This window comes from Nicotiana tabacum, chromosome 9 (genome assembly GCF_000715075.1).
Source record: "Nicotiana tabacum cultivar K326 chromosome 9, ASM71507v2, whole genome shotgun sequence".
In the NCBI taxonomy this organism is placed as follows: domain Eukaryota; kingdom Viridiplantae; phylum Streptophyta; class Magnoliopsida; order Solanales; family Solanaceae; genus Nicotiana; species Nicotiana tabacum.
Window position 1 is genome coordinate 83,705,444 of NC_134088.1, and position 14,349 is coordinate 83,719,792.

A 14,349-nucleotide genomic window follows, 5' to 3' on the forward strand; every position below is an offset into this window, starting at 1 on the left:
TCAGCGGACGCCAGGCAGCTACCCTGATAGTCTCCAACTGGTAACACACTGAGGTCTAACAGCCGCCGTGTCCGGAAGTACCTGGATCTGCACACAAGGTGTCGAGTATAGTATGAGTACAACCAATTCAATAAGTAACAAGACTAACCTCTGGGCTGAAAGTAGTGACGAGCTCCGCAGGTACAGTCCAGTATAAATAATGGTACAAAAATATAGGCATGCTTTCAAGTTCAACAGTAAAACTCAGTACAAGTGAAATAGATCAATACTGCATGATATGAGGAATATGACATCTCAGTAGAAAGACCTCATGTAAATACTGGTCACAAATTATTCAGCCACTTGGTACAGTTTATGGCCAATCCAGCCCAAGGGTGTTCCAACCCGTATATAAATACACATGACTGACAGTCAATCACTCAGTATCGTATAAGGCCAATCCAGCCCTGGGGTAATTTATCCCCAAATATAAATGATACTGACAAGATCCATGTCCAGGTAAATTCATTACAATATAAATAAGTAAGGCAAGTCCATGCCCTGGAAAATCCATCCTGAATATATATATAATCATCTACGCTCACTAGGGTGTGTACAGACTCCGGAGGGGCTCCTTCAGCCCAAGCGTGATATAAAGCCTTTATGGCCTACTGCAGGCGGGCAGTCTCGATCCGTATAATAATAACGCCTATAAGGCCTGTTGCAGGCGGGCAGACCCGATCCATAAACTAGTAAAGCTAATAAGACCTGCTGCAGGCGGGCAGCCCCGATCCAGAACAATAATAATGTGTAAAGCCATTCTGGCCTCCTGCAGGCGGCAATCTCAATCCATTTAATAATAACATATGTAAAGCCAATATGGCCTGCTGCGGCGCGCAACTCGATCCCATAAATATCCTCACAATGAACGTATATGACTAAGTGTGAAATGTACATTTTTAAAATAATTAATTCAATAGCAACACGACCCCCATGGGTCCTAAAATATCGGCACATAGCCTAAACATGAACTTTATCAGAGTTTCATCTCATTTTCTCTAACACGTGGGGAAATGTTCAGATAATAACATGATTCTATAATTTTTCAACTCCACATAATTTATTCAAGTCACAATTTCAATGGTGCACGTCCACACGCTCGTCAACTATCGTGAGCGTCACTTCCAAACAATTTATATAACTCCAATTCGGGGATTCATACCTTCAGAATCAAGTTTAGAAGTGTTACTTACCTCAATCCGAGTAAAACTCTGCTCCAAAATGCCTTTGCCTCTCAAATCGGTTTTCAAACGTCCCGAATCTAGCCACAAGCAATACAATACAATTAATATAGACTAAAGGAATCAATTCCACAAGAAAATATGAAATTATAGCCAAAAATCCGAAATCGGCTCAAACCCGGCCACCGGGCCCACGTCTCGAAATCAAACAAAAGTCACAAAACCCGAAAGCCCATTCACTCACGAGTCTAACCATACCAAATTTACTCAAATCCGATAATAAAATCTCATTCAAAACCTCAAAATTCTAGCCCAAGAACTCTTCCTCATTTTTCCCAAATTTCCATCTCAAAACACCAATTAAATGCTGAAAACATTGATATATTCGTGTATATTGACTAAATCCGAGTTAGAAACACTTACCCCAATATTTTTTCTTGAAAATCTCTCAAACTATCGTCTCTCCCCAAGCTCCAATTTGTTAAAAATGGAAAAAATGGGACGAAACCCCCGTTTTGTAACTTAAAGTTTCTGCCCAGGCCTGGCCTCGATTTTTATGACCTCGATTTTTCTCCAGCCTCAATCTTCTTGACCTCGATTTTCATTACCTCGATTTTCTCCAGTCTCGATTTTCATGACCTCAATTTTCTCCAGCCTCGATTTTTATGACCTCGATTTTCATGACCTCGATATTCATGACCTGAAATTTTCATGACCTCGATTTTTCATCACCTCAATTTTCATGACCTCGATTTTTCATGACCTAAATTTTTCCAGCAGCAGAAATTTCCAGCAGTTGTTTGAGTCTATATTTTAATCCGTTAACCATCCGAAACTCACCCGAAACCTCCCGGACACAAACCATGTATGAATTTCAATCCTAAAATACGCTACGTACCTGCTCGCACACTCAAAATACTGAAAAGAGGTCGTCTTGACCAGATATTTACCATGGTCAAACTCCCAATTTTTTTAACTTTACTAGTCTCTCAACTAATGATCCAAAATTAAATACGCCCAAGCCCCTCGGGACACGTCAAATCATACCAAAAAGTCCTAAAACATCATACAAACTTAGTCGAAACTTCAAATCATGCCAAATAATACTAGAACCACGAATCATAAATCAATTCAAGCATAATGAACTTTGAAATTTCAAGTTTTCACAAACGACGTCGGAACCTGTCAAATCAAGCCCAATTGACCTTAAATTTTGCACACAAGTCATAAATAACATAACGGGCCTATTAAAATTTTCAGAATCGGATTTTGACCCCGATATCAAAAAGTTAACTCCCCGGTCAAACATTCCAAAAATTCAACTTTCGTCATTTCAAGCCAAATTCCACTACGGACTTCCAAAATATTTTTCGGACACGCTCCTAAATTCAAAATCACCATACGGAGCTATTGGAATCATCGAAATTTAAATCTGAGGTCATTTATGCAGAAGTCAATATCTAGTCAACTTTTCCAACTTAAGTTTTTAATTATGAGACTAAGTGTCTCATTTCACTCTGAAATTCTTACGGACCCGAACTAACTAACCCGGTAAGTTATAAAATAATTTTAAAGAATAAATTACACAGCAAATAGGTGAACGGGGTTATAATACTCAAAATGACCGGTCGGGTCGTTACAAATTGTCTCCTGTTCTTTCAATGCTTTAAGATGGAAATACGTCGAGTATAAGGCTTTCTCAATATCCGTCTAGATGGACTTGATTACTTATTTCATTCCATCTCTACTCCTGAAAATAAATCAAGATCAAGAATGTTAAAAAGACAGAGTCAACAGATAGCTCAAAGAGTTATTTTTTCTAAAGCGACATTCTCCCTTCTATTTATCTTTAATTGAATTATGAACTTCAAGTGTTTAGATATTTCTAGCAGAAGTAGTAGTTAAACCAGCATAATAAAAAAACTAGCAAAAGGCGGGGGCGGATCTATATCCCAATGTATGGGCACGTAAACTCATGGCCTCTCCGTCAAACTAGCTATTTTATGTACATATTTTTTATAATTGATCTAATATTATCTACTGGCACCCATGCTCCAAAAAGGTTAAATGGTGCACTTAGTTGAATGCTAAGCTATTTAATTACCTAGAGGAGTAGGGATCAATTCTAACTCAATACTTTTATTTTTTTCCTTTTTTTAGTGGTGCACCCATATTTTAAAAATCATAGATCCGCCTCTGGCAAAAGGGCAGGCCCAAAGTCGGATTCGACAAAAAAAGCAACCTTCTTGCATCTCTTTTAGCTTTGAAATCGACTAAGCGTGGCGCGATTAGTAGTTGAATTTTGCATTGACATTTAACCAACACATCTTTATTTTGGTATTTTTGATTGTGAATCTTGGTTGAACTTGACAGTCGCCATATTGCATCAGACTTTGTGCTTCAACCTTTTGTCACGCTATGTCTTCTACTATTTTGTCGTGCTCCCATATAATAAAATAATATATAACTACCATATTTGACGCAGTACAGACATGCAACGCACGTACACTAAAGCTAGTTACACACACTCTTATATCTTTATTTTGGTACGGATCAAAAGTTTAGTACATATTTTTACTTTATATTTTATAATTTAATTAAATAAAAACAAAAAATTAATTAAATACTTTGTTATAAATATTAGTTCATTATCCTTTTTAGAATAATTGTAAACTGAATTACATTACTATTCTTTTTTGTAATTTGACATTTAAAAGTACTTTTTGAAATATTGGTCAAACACACAATTTTCTTATCAAGTATTTTAAAAGATAATTATCAAATGAATTAATCAAATTCAAGTTGTTGTTCTTCAAAAGTACTTTTTCAAAAAGAGATTTTCGGGAAAAAAAACACTTTTAAAAACGTTGCAAGAATTTTTGAGGTTAAAGAACTGAATTTGAGTTGTTTTCTTCTCAAATATTTGCAAAAACATTGTAACAAACACTGTTATTGCAAAAAAAAAAAAAAAAAAAAGGGGGGGGGGGGGGGTTGGAGAGAGAAAAGGAATCAGTTTTTGCAAAAGCTGATGCTAAACATACGCCTTTCATTGGAGAAGAAATGACATCATTTTACTGCAAGGTTCCTTCCTAGTGATCCATATGAATAAAAAACTTCATTTATATTCCTTTACACGGCCTTCTATTATTGTATGGTACAAATTTATTACTGGTATGAAAATATTATATTGTGGATGTTCATTTAATACTTATGTTTACCGTAAAATAATACAGTTGAATTTATACATGGTTCATAGACAAATGAATCGATTTGACCCTAAAAGGATAAATAAATTAAATAAGAATATAGGACTTAGCGTTGAAATCGAGATAAAATAGCAGAAATTCAGGTTCCGGGAGCAGAGCTTTCGGAGGCAATAGTAACAATATTAATAAGCAAGAAGATAAAATATTATTAAGATTTGAACAAAGTATACTATATGCTTGTCAGAAAATTCGTGTCACATACAATGGTTGTAGAGCTCACTTTTTATAGTTGCACCTAGGGAACAAGGTCCTAGGATCAAGCCCCTCTTAAATGATAATTATAAGGGCTATTGAAGAATGTGTAATGGTAAGCAGTGAATTCCATATTCTCTGTAACGGACCATGTATTTAATGCTATAGAATATTCTCAATTAAATGCTAACGGGTGACAGGAATTTATTTCGCCTTTGTGAACACCATCCCCTTCGGGAACAAACAGGATCGTTGCCTTCAGACCTGATCGCCTTATGTTTTCGGCGCCACGTGACGCTTTATCATGCAAATATTTAATATGAACATATTTTTCCCTATACATATAGTCCCCCTGCTTTTCGGTGGCATAACCTTTGTGTCATCGGGAAGTTGGTAAAGATATCTTTCTTGACGGGAAATTCTCTGATCCCCTCTGAAAAGTTTCTGACGCAATTGATTAGATGCACGTCTCTCCGTATTTAATACTCCGAACACGCATCATCCCACGATTCAGCAATAATTTCGCCGATTCTCAAGGTAATTATAACCACAATTTTAGCCGTCTATTCTTTTATTTATACACTTCAATTTACTTCTTTTACACTTCACAACTTCTTAGAACTTTTTCGACTTCTTTACTCAGCTCCTTCTTTCTTTACCTTTCCTCTTCAAAAAACACTTCTTACTCCTTTCTACTAAATATGGCTTCTTCTTCAAAACATCCCAGTTCTTCAAAAAACAAAGGAAGTGCTGATGATGTTGCTCCTCCCATGGCGAGCACCAATATTCCCATAAGGCTTATTACAACTAAGGACTTCAAAGAGAAGTACCCTTCTGCTAACCCCTGAACATGGGCTGTTGGCGTATATCCTTCTTTCATCCGTTCTTCCAGCATCCCTGTTGTGAAGGAAGATTGTGGTTGTAAAGATTTAAAAATCATCGCTCCTGACATGGTAGAGCGGGTAACCTTCTTTAAGAAGGGTTTTACGTATGCTTATACGTATCCCTTTAACTTTGGGCTCGTTCTCATTGAGCGGGGGGCTTCACTCCTTTATCTTGGAGTTTTACCTTCGTTACCAAGTCTTCTTGACACATGTGAGCCCTTCTGTGTGGCGGACCATTGCTTGTCTTCGGCGCCTATGCCAGGAGACAGGAGAATAACTCTCCCTGGCTTGGCTGATGAACCTTTATTCTCCCTAAGATTTTTCGTGAGGGAATGATAAACTTCAGTAAACGTGGTCACCATGCTTTGCTCACCAGCATGGATGATGACAATGACCGCGGGTAGATGGATTAGTTTGTTATAATTGCTACTAGGGACATCATTCCGGCCACGACTTCATCCTTTCTTGAATTATGGAACTGTACCTGTAAGTTTATCGTTTGTCTTTTCTTCTAGTTAAATATTGTCCCATTCTGTTACTGATCCTTCTTCTTTCACTATCTCAGCAACTCGGTGGATACCACCAAGGGTTGAAGGCTTGGACCAATGGGTCCAGAATATTTTAGATGTCTCTCCCGAGACTCGCACGTGGAAAGAACTGGCCCTTAAATACGGTGGAAGGCCAAAAATCATGGTAGGTTGAACTCATCTTGTTTTTATCTTTCGTATATGAGAATTAATTAACCTTTCTCTCATGTAGAATTCAGGTCTACCCCAGGGCTCCGTTACCGTCCCCAAGGAGGACAATTTGGTTGATCCCTTAGAAGCGGCATAGTTGTTGCAGGAGGCCTTTACTCGAACGGCTGTCGTTGGACCTGCTTCTAGTGCAAGTGCTTCTTCTCGGAGTCCCTGGCCGGAGAACAAGCAAACAAAAATGCAGCGTTCCTCCGCGGCCGAGGGTAAAAATAAAAAGGTGAAGAGCATCGCACCTAAGCCGTCCGCGGATGCTGTGGTGATGAGCGCCACGCTCAAGCCGACCATAGACATTGTGGTGATTGATGATGATGGAGGATCCAGTGATGAGGGAGCTTCTCTACATAGAATATAACGATCTTCATCAACTCAACAGAATGCTCAATCTGTTGAGCTAGTTATGCCGACTGGAGACGATGCCTCGACGCTCTAGAGGGAATAAGATATGGAGGAAGATTCTAACTCTCGTTTCCGATTCTAGTCGTCGTGCCCGGTACCATAAGGCTGGGTACTGGGTCTCTTCCGTCTTCGGTAGATTAGCAACCAACAACCAGCACTACATTTGCTGCAGCTACTTCTCAACCTACAACGCCATCAGCTTCATCTCCTTCTTCACCAACCTTGCTTTTACCACCAGCAACTGCTACATAATCTCCACTGGCCGTAATCGCCCTAGAGGAGGATGTCCCTTTTCCCCAGTCCCAGTTCATGGGAATTTGGGGCATAATTATTCTGCCCTGTCCGAAGATCCTCAAAGGAGGAGGAGTGTCTCCCTCTCGGTTTCTACCGGATGCCATCTGATGTCCCGACCTCCTGTGTATTCTGGTTTATAGCTTACTTGCATATCTCCTGTGTATGCCTAAACATTGAATTGTAACTAACAATCACTTTTGCTTGATACAAATAATGGTTTGATCTAGAGGATGCAACGACACATCTAAAGGGAGAGGGGAACCTTCACGGGGTCAAGGCAAGAGTGCCTTACCCCTTGGCCAACAAAAGACAATTACTAAGAAAGCTACAGCTGACAGAGGGAGAGGTGCAGATCTCTCCGAGACGAGCTCATATGTCCCATCTAGGGAAGCATCAGAGGGAAACTCAGCCTCTGTTCAGGAGCAGCTGGCTGTACAATCAAGGCCGCAAGGGAGATACAACTCAGAGACGAGCCGTCCTCATCTCATAGAACTTTCGAGGATTTAGAGAGTGCTAGTTAGGCTTCTGAGCCATCGGCTACACCTGTCACTAAGGCACAGGATACACCAGTTCAGGATATCCCCGATGATGGGAAATGGGGAGTTTCTACAGCTACCGACCTTGAGGGTCGAAGAAGAAAGAGGTTTGGGAGGATCGATTTGTCAGCATCGCTGCCTTCACCAACTTTCGTACATGGTGGCCAATGAGGTCGCTAACTCTCGAGCAACAATTTCTATTGAAATATTTAGAGAGGTACAACCCAGCAGTGTTGAGAGCATTCAAGGAATGCAAGGGGTAGATGTGGTTCACTCAAAGTGTAGTGGACGCCAAAGAGTACATGGTCTGGGAATTCTATGCAAATGTGACTCATATAGAAAAGGGGACAAAAATGACTAAAGTACGTAACTTAAAAGTGAGATTTGATCAGCATACACTCAACACGTACTTGGGTTTAGAATATGTTGAGCCAAAGGAATATTTGGAGAAGTATGCATTGGGAGACGCAACCCGACCTTGGTTAGCAGAGATTCTAGCAGCACCAGGGCCGCCACCTCCATGGATTGCCGCTAGAGTTCCTATCCACTGGATAACTCTGAGTTTCGAGCCGAAGGGATGGCAAATCTTCGTCTGCAGTGGACTGGATCCGAGCCAGAATAAGACTTACCTTCCGATTACTCGGGCAGTTCTGGTTACGTCTATTATGGCCGGGTACCATCAATGTGGGTTCCATGATATCGGCCAACATTTCAGTGATTGCTCGGCAAGATGACTCGTCCTACCTGTATCCCAACACTATTACAGAATATCTTATAGATGCAAGGGTAGAGCCGAGGGATTATGACACAAAGGTGAAGCCGAATAAGCCTTTTACTTGGTATTCACTGATGGATGCGAACAATCCGAAAAAGAAAGTTCTGCCTCCTATCACTGTGGGCCAGTCTGATGAGCCAGCTATAGTAGCTTCTGAGGCAGTTGATGTTCCATCCACTTCGTTTAGACCTTCCTCCAGTGTCGCATCTGTGCCTCCGCCTTCCTCCACAGCCCCTACTACAGCTCCTGTCGCAGCCCCACTGGGGGATTGTTAGATAATCTTTGGCTCGATAGCAAAATTTCCTAAGGAGAAGTGAAGTTTGCTATTGAACTGAAGATTATCTAACCATTCACTGGTGGAATCTTCAAACGTGCAAAAATTCTAGTGTTCAAATTCGTATTCTTCGCATTCGAACACTGGGGGAAAGAATGATATGAGAATACAACAACAATGACTGCCACATCAACTGGGAACACAAAACCCGGAAACAAAGTTTTATCATCGAGACTGGGGACTGTGCGGCCAGCCCTATAGAAACAAGTTGTAGAAGTTAGCTACAAGTAATGGCAATTTCTTGTTAGCACAACGAATGCTTATGTACTTTTGAAAATGAAAGGAATAAAGTAAAGTCCTTTTATTTTTATCTTGTTTCGTGTCCTATCGATGAATTAATCATTTGAAAGTTAAACAAGTACTTCAAATGCTAGTGCCATAATGAACAAAAGACGTCCTCTTCAAGAGTACCGTAAACATAAGAGGGCCCTCTCTTATGAAACCCTCACGGTAAAGGGTTGATTCCGGAAGAGTTTATGCCCAGAACCGAAATGAACTCGAGGAAAAATACATCCAAAGCTTGCATAATTCGATGCAAAGAGAAAAACTTGCGCAAATACTTAATCGAAAAGTACGCAAAGAGAAAAACTTGCACAATACTTAAATAAAAAAATACTTCTATTTCATAGCAAACGTGCCAAGCATAAAAAATACAAAGGTAAGAAAAAAAAGAAAAAAAGGAAAAGCTAAACTACCGCACCCCTGAAATCCGGAGGAAGAGAATCATTTGACCCCCTGGGAGAAGTAGGCAGATCTGCCGCCGGCTCAATATCCTGGCCTTCACCATCTTGGCCTTCACCATCATCACCTTCCGGTTCTTCTTCAGTTCTCGAGAACTCAAAACCGGAACCAGAAGAGTCGGTAGCACCAAGCTGGACCGGAAGACCCTTTCGGGCAGTTGACTCCAGCTCACGGGCCTTAGCGATTTCGGCATCGAAGTCAATGACGCCCCCTTGGCCTCTTCCAAGGTTTTTCTCCGTATGCTATACATAGAATATGTTTTTTCAACAATGAGGGAAGCCGTTCGGAGATGAAGTTCTTCTTTAAGACGATTAACCTCGGTTGAAAGGTTATCCCGCTCACATTTAGTGGCCCGGAGGATGACATCGAGGTCACGGATAGTTGAGTTGAAAATTTTATTGCGCTCTATGACTCTCTTATGCCTCTCTTCCAACCGGGCATACTTCTCTTAAGCAGCAACAACTTCTTCAAGGCTGACTCCAAATTATTCAGTCTTTCAATAGAGACAGCCTAGCGATCATATGTAGTAAGAACAGTATAGTGGACCTCAACCTACTTTGCTCTAGCTTTTTCAAATTGTACCCTTAATAGGGCGGCCTCTTGGCTGAGGGTTATTACCTCTTGCTCGCTCTGTTGTAACCCAACCTCCAACTTAACGGCCTTAGCAGTTCGTGCTTCCAGTTCCGGGAGACGAGCAACAATTTAATCTCGTTCGACCAATAATTGATCCCGATCGGAGGTAAGTTCCTCCATATCAAGAATCAATCTCTGAAGGCCCTCGGAAGCAAGGAAGTTAACCTACAAAATAGAAGTACAAACTAAAAACCTTGCCATAACAATGATAGAAGAAACAGAGGAAATAAAGATTGTACCGCCGCTGCGTTGTGCATGACATTGTTTAACAGACACTCTCCCGAGAGAGATTGTATTTTATTCCTATCTTTTTTTGAAGCCAGAGGCTTCAGATAATTAGCAATACCTCTCTCGGGTAGACGTTCGATTAATATAACCTGCTCCAGTTCTTTGATCGTTGACTTGGTGGCGTCGGAGTCGCCAGGGACGATGAGAGCTCGAGGTGTCAGAAACACTTCCTCGTCATCTTCTATTTCCTACTTCACCGATTCGGTCGAGACTGGTTGCTGTGATTGCTACTTAGTTTCTCGCCTATCTTTTATGCTCGACTTTTCTGAGGCCGATAACGTTGGTATCAGTGTTATCTCACCGATTCGCATCATGTTGCTCCCCGTACACTGTCTTCACGCCGTCCGACGTAGGGAATTTCATCACTTGGTGTAGAGTCGAAGGCACTGCCCTCATATTGTGGATCCATGGTCTTTCGAGTAGGACATTGTACCTCATATCGCCTTCGATTACGTGGAACTTGGTGTTTTGGATAGTTCCAGCTACATTTACGGGCAGAATAATTTCCCCTTTAGTTGTTTCACTGGCCATATTGAAGCCGTTTAAGACCCGAGCTGCGGGCACGACTTGATTCTGTAAACCGAGCTTCTCCACTACCCAAGATCGGATGATATTCGCAGAGCTACCTGGATCCACTAAGACACGCTTAACTTGAACTTTAATTAATAGGATAAAAATTACCAGAGCGTTGTTGTGAAGTTGAGAGATGCCCTCGGCTTCTTCAATTCTGAATGATAAAGTGCCCTTGGGTACATAACCTCGAGTTCGTTTTTCCCCTACGCCTGGTATCTTGCCATATGTGAGCACGGGTCCCTGTGGAGTATCGACCCCAACGATGATCATATGAATGATATACAGAGGTTCCTCTTGTTTATCATTTTTGCTGGCGTCCCTTTCTCTGAAGTGATTCTTGGCTCGGTCACTGAGGAACTCTCGAAGGTGGCCCTCATTGAATAAACGGGCTACCTCTTCTCTCAATTGTCTGCAATCATCGGTCATGTGGCCATGCGTACCATGATACTTGCACATCGAATTCGGGTTCCTTTGGTAAGGGTCAGTTTACATGGGTTTGGGCCACCTAGTATCTTTGATTCTTCTGATCGCCGATACAATGCCCGGTGCGTCGACGCTGAAATTGTACTCCGATAGCCGAGGTGCTTCTATAGGATCGGCATATTTATCAAAGCCACTCTTGCTCATAAGCCCTCGAGAATTTTGTCCTCGATTATTCCTTCGATTGTTCCGAGCGGCATACAATATAATTGATTCCTTTAGCAATATTTGATATTATTGAGTCATTTTTGAATAGATACGAGTGGTTTGGAGGTGAATTCCAAAGGAAAAGTTGTGATTGAGAATTAAGTGCCCTTCAGAGCGAGGTAAGTGTTGTGTCTAACCCTGACTTGAGGGAATTAGGAACCTTAGATTATTTGCTAAGTGAAATCCATGTGAGCGGCATTTATGTGAGGTGATGAGTACTTATGCGCCGCCAATTTACCTATTTTCCATGTTTCTCTGTTTTTCTTACATTGTCTCATCCCTATGCCAAATTGCTACGTGTTATACTAATGTTGTTCAATTTATCATTCTTATCATGTTTACGGATTTTCTGGTGATAATTGAGTTTTTATTTCAAAGTTGAGATTGATATTATGGAACCAAATATTGAAGTTAGGTTTGTACTTGTTATTATATCTCCCTGTTGTTATTTATGCATTGAATTATGGTAATGGGGAGTGTTAATTCACGAAGGGTGATGGTGTGCCATATTGTGAGTGTTAATGCACGAAGGGTGATGCCGTGCCATATTGTGAGTGTTAATGCACGAAGGGTGATGACGTGCCATGATATGAGAGTTAATGCATGAAAGGTGATGCCGTGCCGTTTCTATTAATTTTATGGTAAGATTGAGAGTAAAAGCACGAAGGGTGATGCCGTGCATTTTTTCTTACTGTATTCACTATTCCTGTTGATTCATGATATATTGACTACTCCGGTGATCATTCTGTTGTAGTTCTTAATCTTTTATTCCCCTCAGTATGTTCCCCTCCCGACATTTCTTGTTTAGTTCTTCATTTCTGTTATTTGTATATACACTGTTAAATTGTACAGGTTAATTTGTAGGTGCCTTGCCTTAGCCTCGTCACTACTTCATCGAGGTTAGGCTCGATACTTACCAGTACATGGGGTCGGTTGTACTGATACTACACTCTGCACTTTCTATGCATATTTTTATACCGGCTCGGGTTGATCGAGATTTTGCTATTAGTCTGTTGTCCGGAGACTCAAGGTAGATCTGTCGGTGTTCACAGACCTTGAAGTCCCCATCTATATTTTCTGTTCTACTGTTTCTTTTATTCAGACAGTTGTATTTCTTTCTAACTATTACTTGTAGCAAATTCTAGAATGCTCGTGAATTGTGACTCCAGATCCGGGTGGTAGTAATTAATACAGTTTTATGATATTCCGCACTTATTATATTTTATCCTAGTTAATTATTGTTATTTATTGAATGGAAATAAGGAATTGGTTTAATGATTCTCTAATGTTGGCTTGCCTGGCAAGTGAAATGTTAGGCGCCATCACGGTCCCGTCGGTGGGAAATTTCGGGTCGTGACAGAAAACTGGTCGCAGAATGGACCAGAAGAGCCTAGTTCTGGGCACCGATTTTGTGATCAATTTTGTGGCCCGCATACCTATTCTGCGGTCCATTATGCGACCGCAAACCTGCTTTCGGAGGGTTAATTTTTCTATATTCATAACCCAATCCCATTTTGATAAATATGCTTTGGGGCTTATTTTGAGGTGTTTTTCTGAGGATTTTAGAGAGAGAAGTAGGGAACCTAACATTCTAATCATCCAATCTTCAAGAATCAAGGAAGCAAATCACAAGATCTTCATCAAAGAGGTAAGATTCAACCCCTAGTCTTTAATTTCGAGTTTAGGGTAAAAGATTGGTGATTGGGAGTATGATTCTTGGGTGTAAGAGTATTATGTATATATGCTTGTACCAATAAGGTTTGTGGGAAGATTGTTGAGATCAAATAAGTAAAGATTGGATTGTGGAATGAAGGAAATCTTGTCGAAGAACCTTGTAACCAAATTTGCACACCTAGTATTTGATAAAATGCTCAAATGAGCTGAAACCATAAAAATCTTCCTAATTATGGTTCACTTTTGTTATGTTTATAAAAAGATTGAAGTTGCTAGGATTTCCGAAACCTCGTAGTAATGTAAGGAAGGCTCAAGAAAGATTGGAGCCGTCCGGAGGTCAATTCACGTGAGAAAGCTATTTTGGAATATCGACCTAACTTCAAAAAGGTAATTGTCTTGCTTAACCTCGAGTGGGGAATTTTCCCTTAGGCATTGAGTCTTATGTGAAATTTGTGTAATTAAAAACTATGTACGCGAGATGACGAGTTCGTACTTGGTTTATATGTGCAAATTTTATTGAGTTAAAGTCTTGAGCATATTGTGTAGTAAATTGGATAATTGTTGGCATATATTTAATCATCTATTTGTCGTGCCTAAATCCTTGTTGTTGACTCTGTTGTTATATGACAAGTTGATGTGATTGTTATTTGATTATTTATGAAATTCCGTGAATTTGTTGGTTTGATAATTATTGGAATTTAATTTCATTTTGAATTTTTTCCTTTGCAAATAATTAATTAAATGAGCTTAAGAAGAGGTATTTATATAATTATTGAAAATCTGGAGTTAATAAAGACTTTGCTTTATGTTGAGTAATTTTTATCTATGTTGATTGTTTTTGGGTATTGTACACATTGTGTGGAGCCTTCGACTATTTGTTTTGAAATTAATTGACTTGGTTGTATCTTTAGAATTTTGGTTGTAGCCATTGGGCAAATTGTGATATGAATTGATTTTGTTATGTTGCCGTGATAATTTTTCGTGTAAATTGTTGTGTTGTGTTAATTATTATTTTGAAGACATAAGGGTGAAATTTCACCGTTGATATTATGTGGGTATAAGGGTGGCATTTCACTGTGGTTGTATTTGTTGGAATATTGT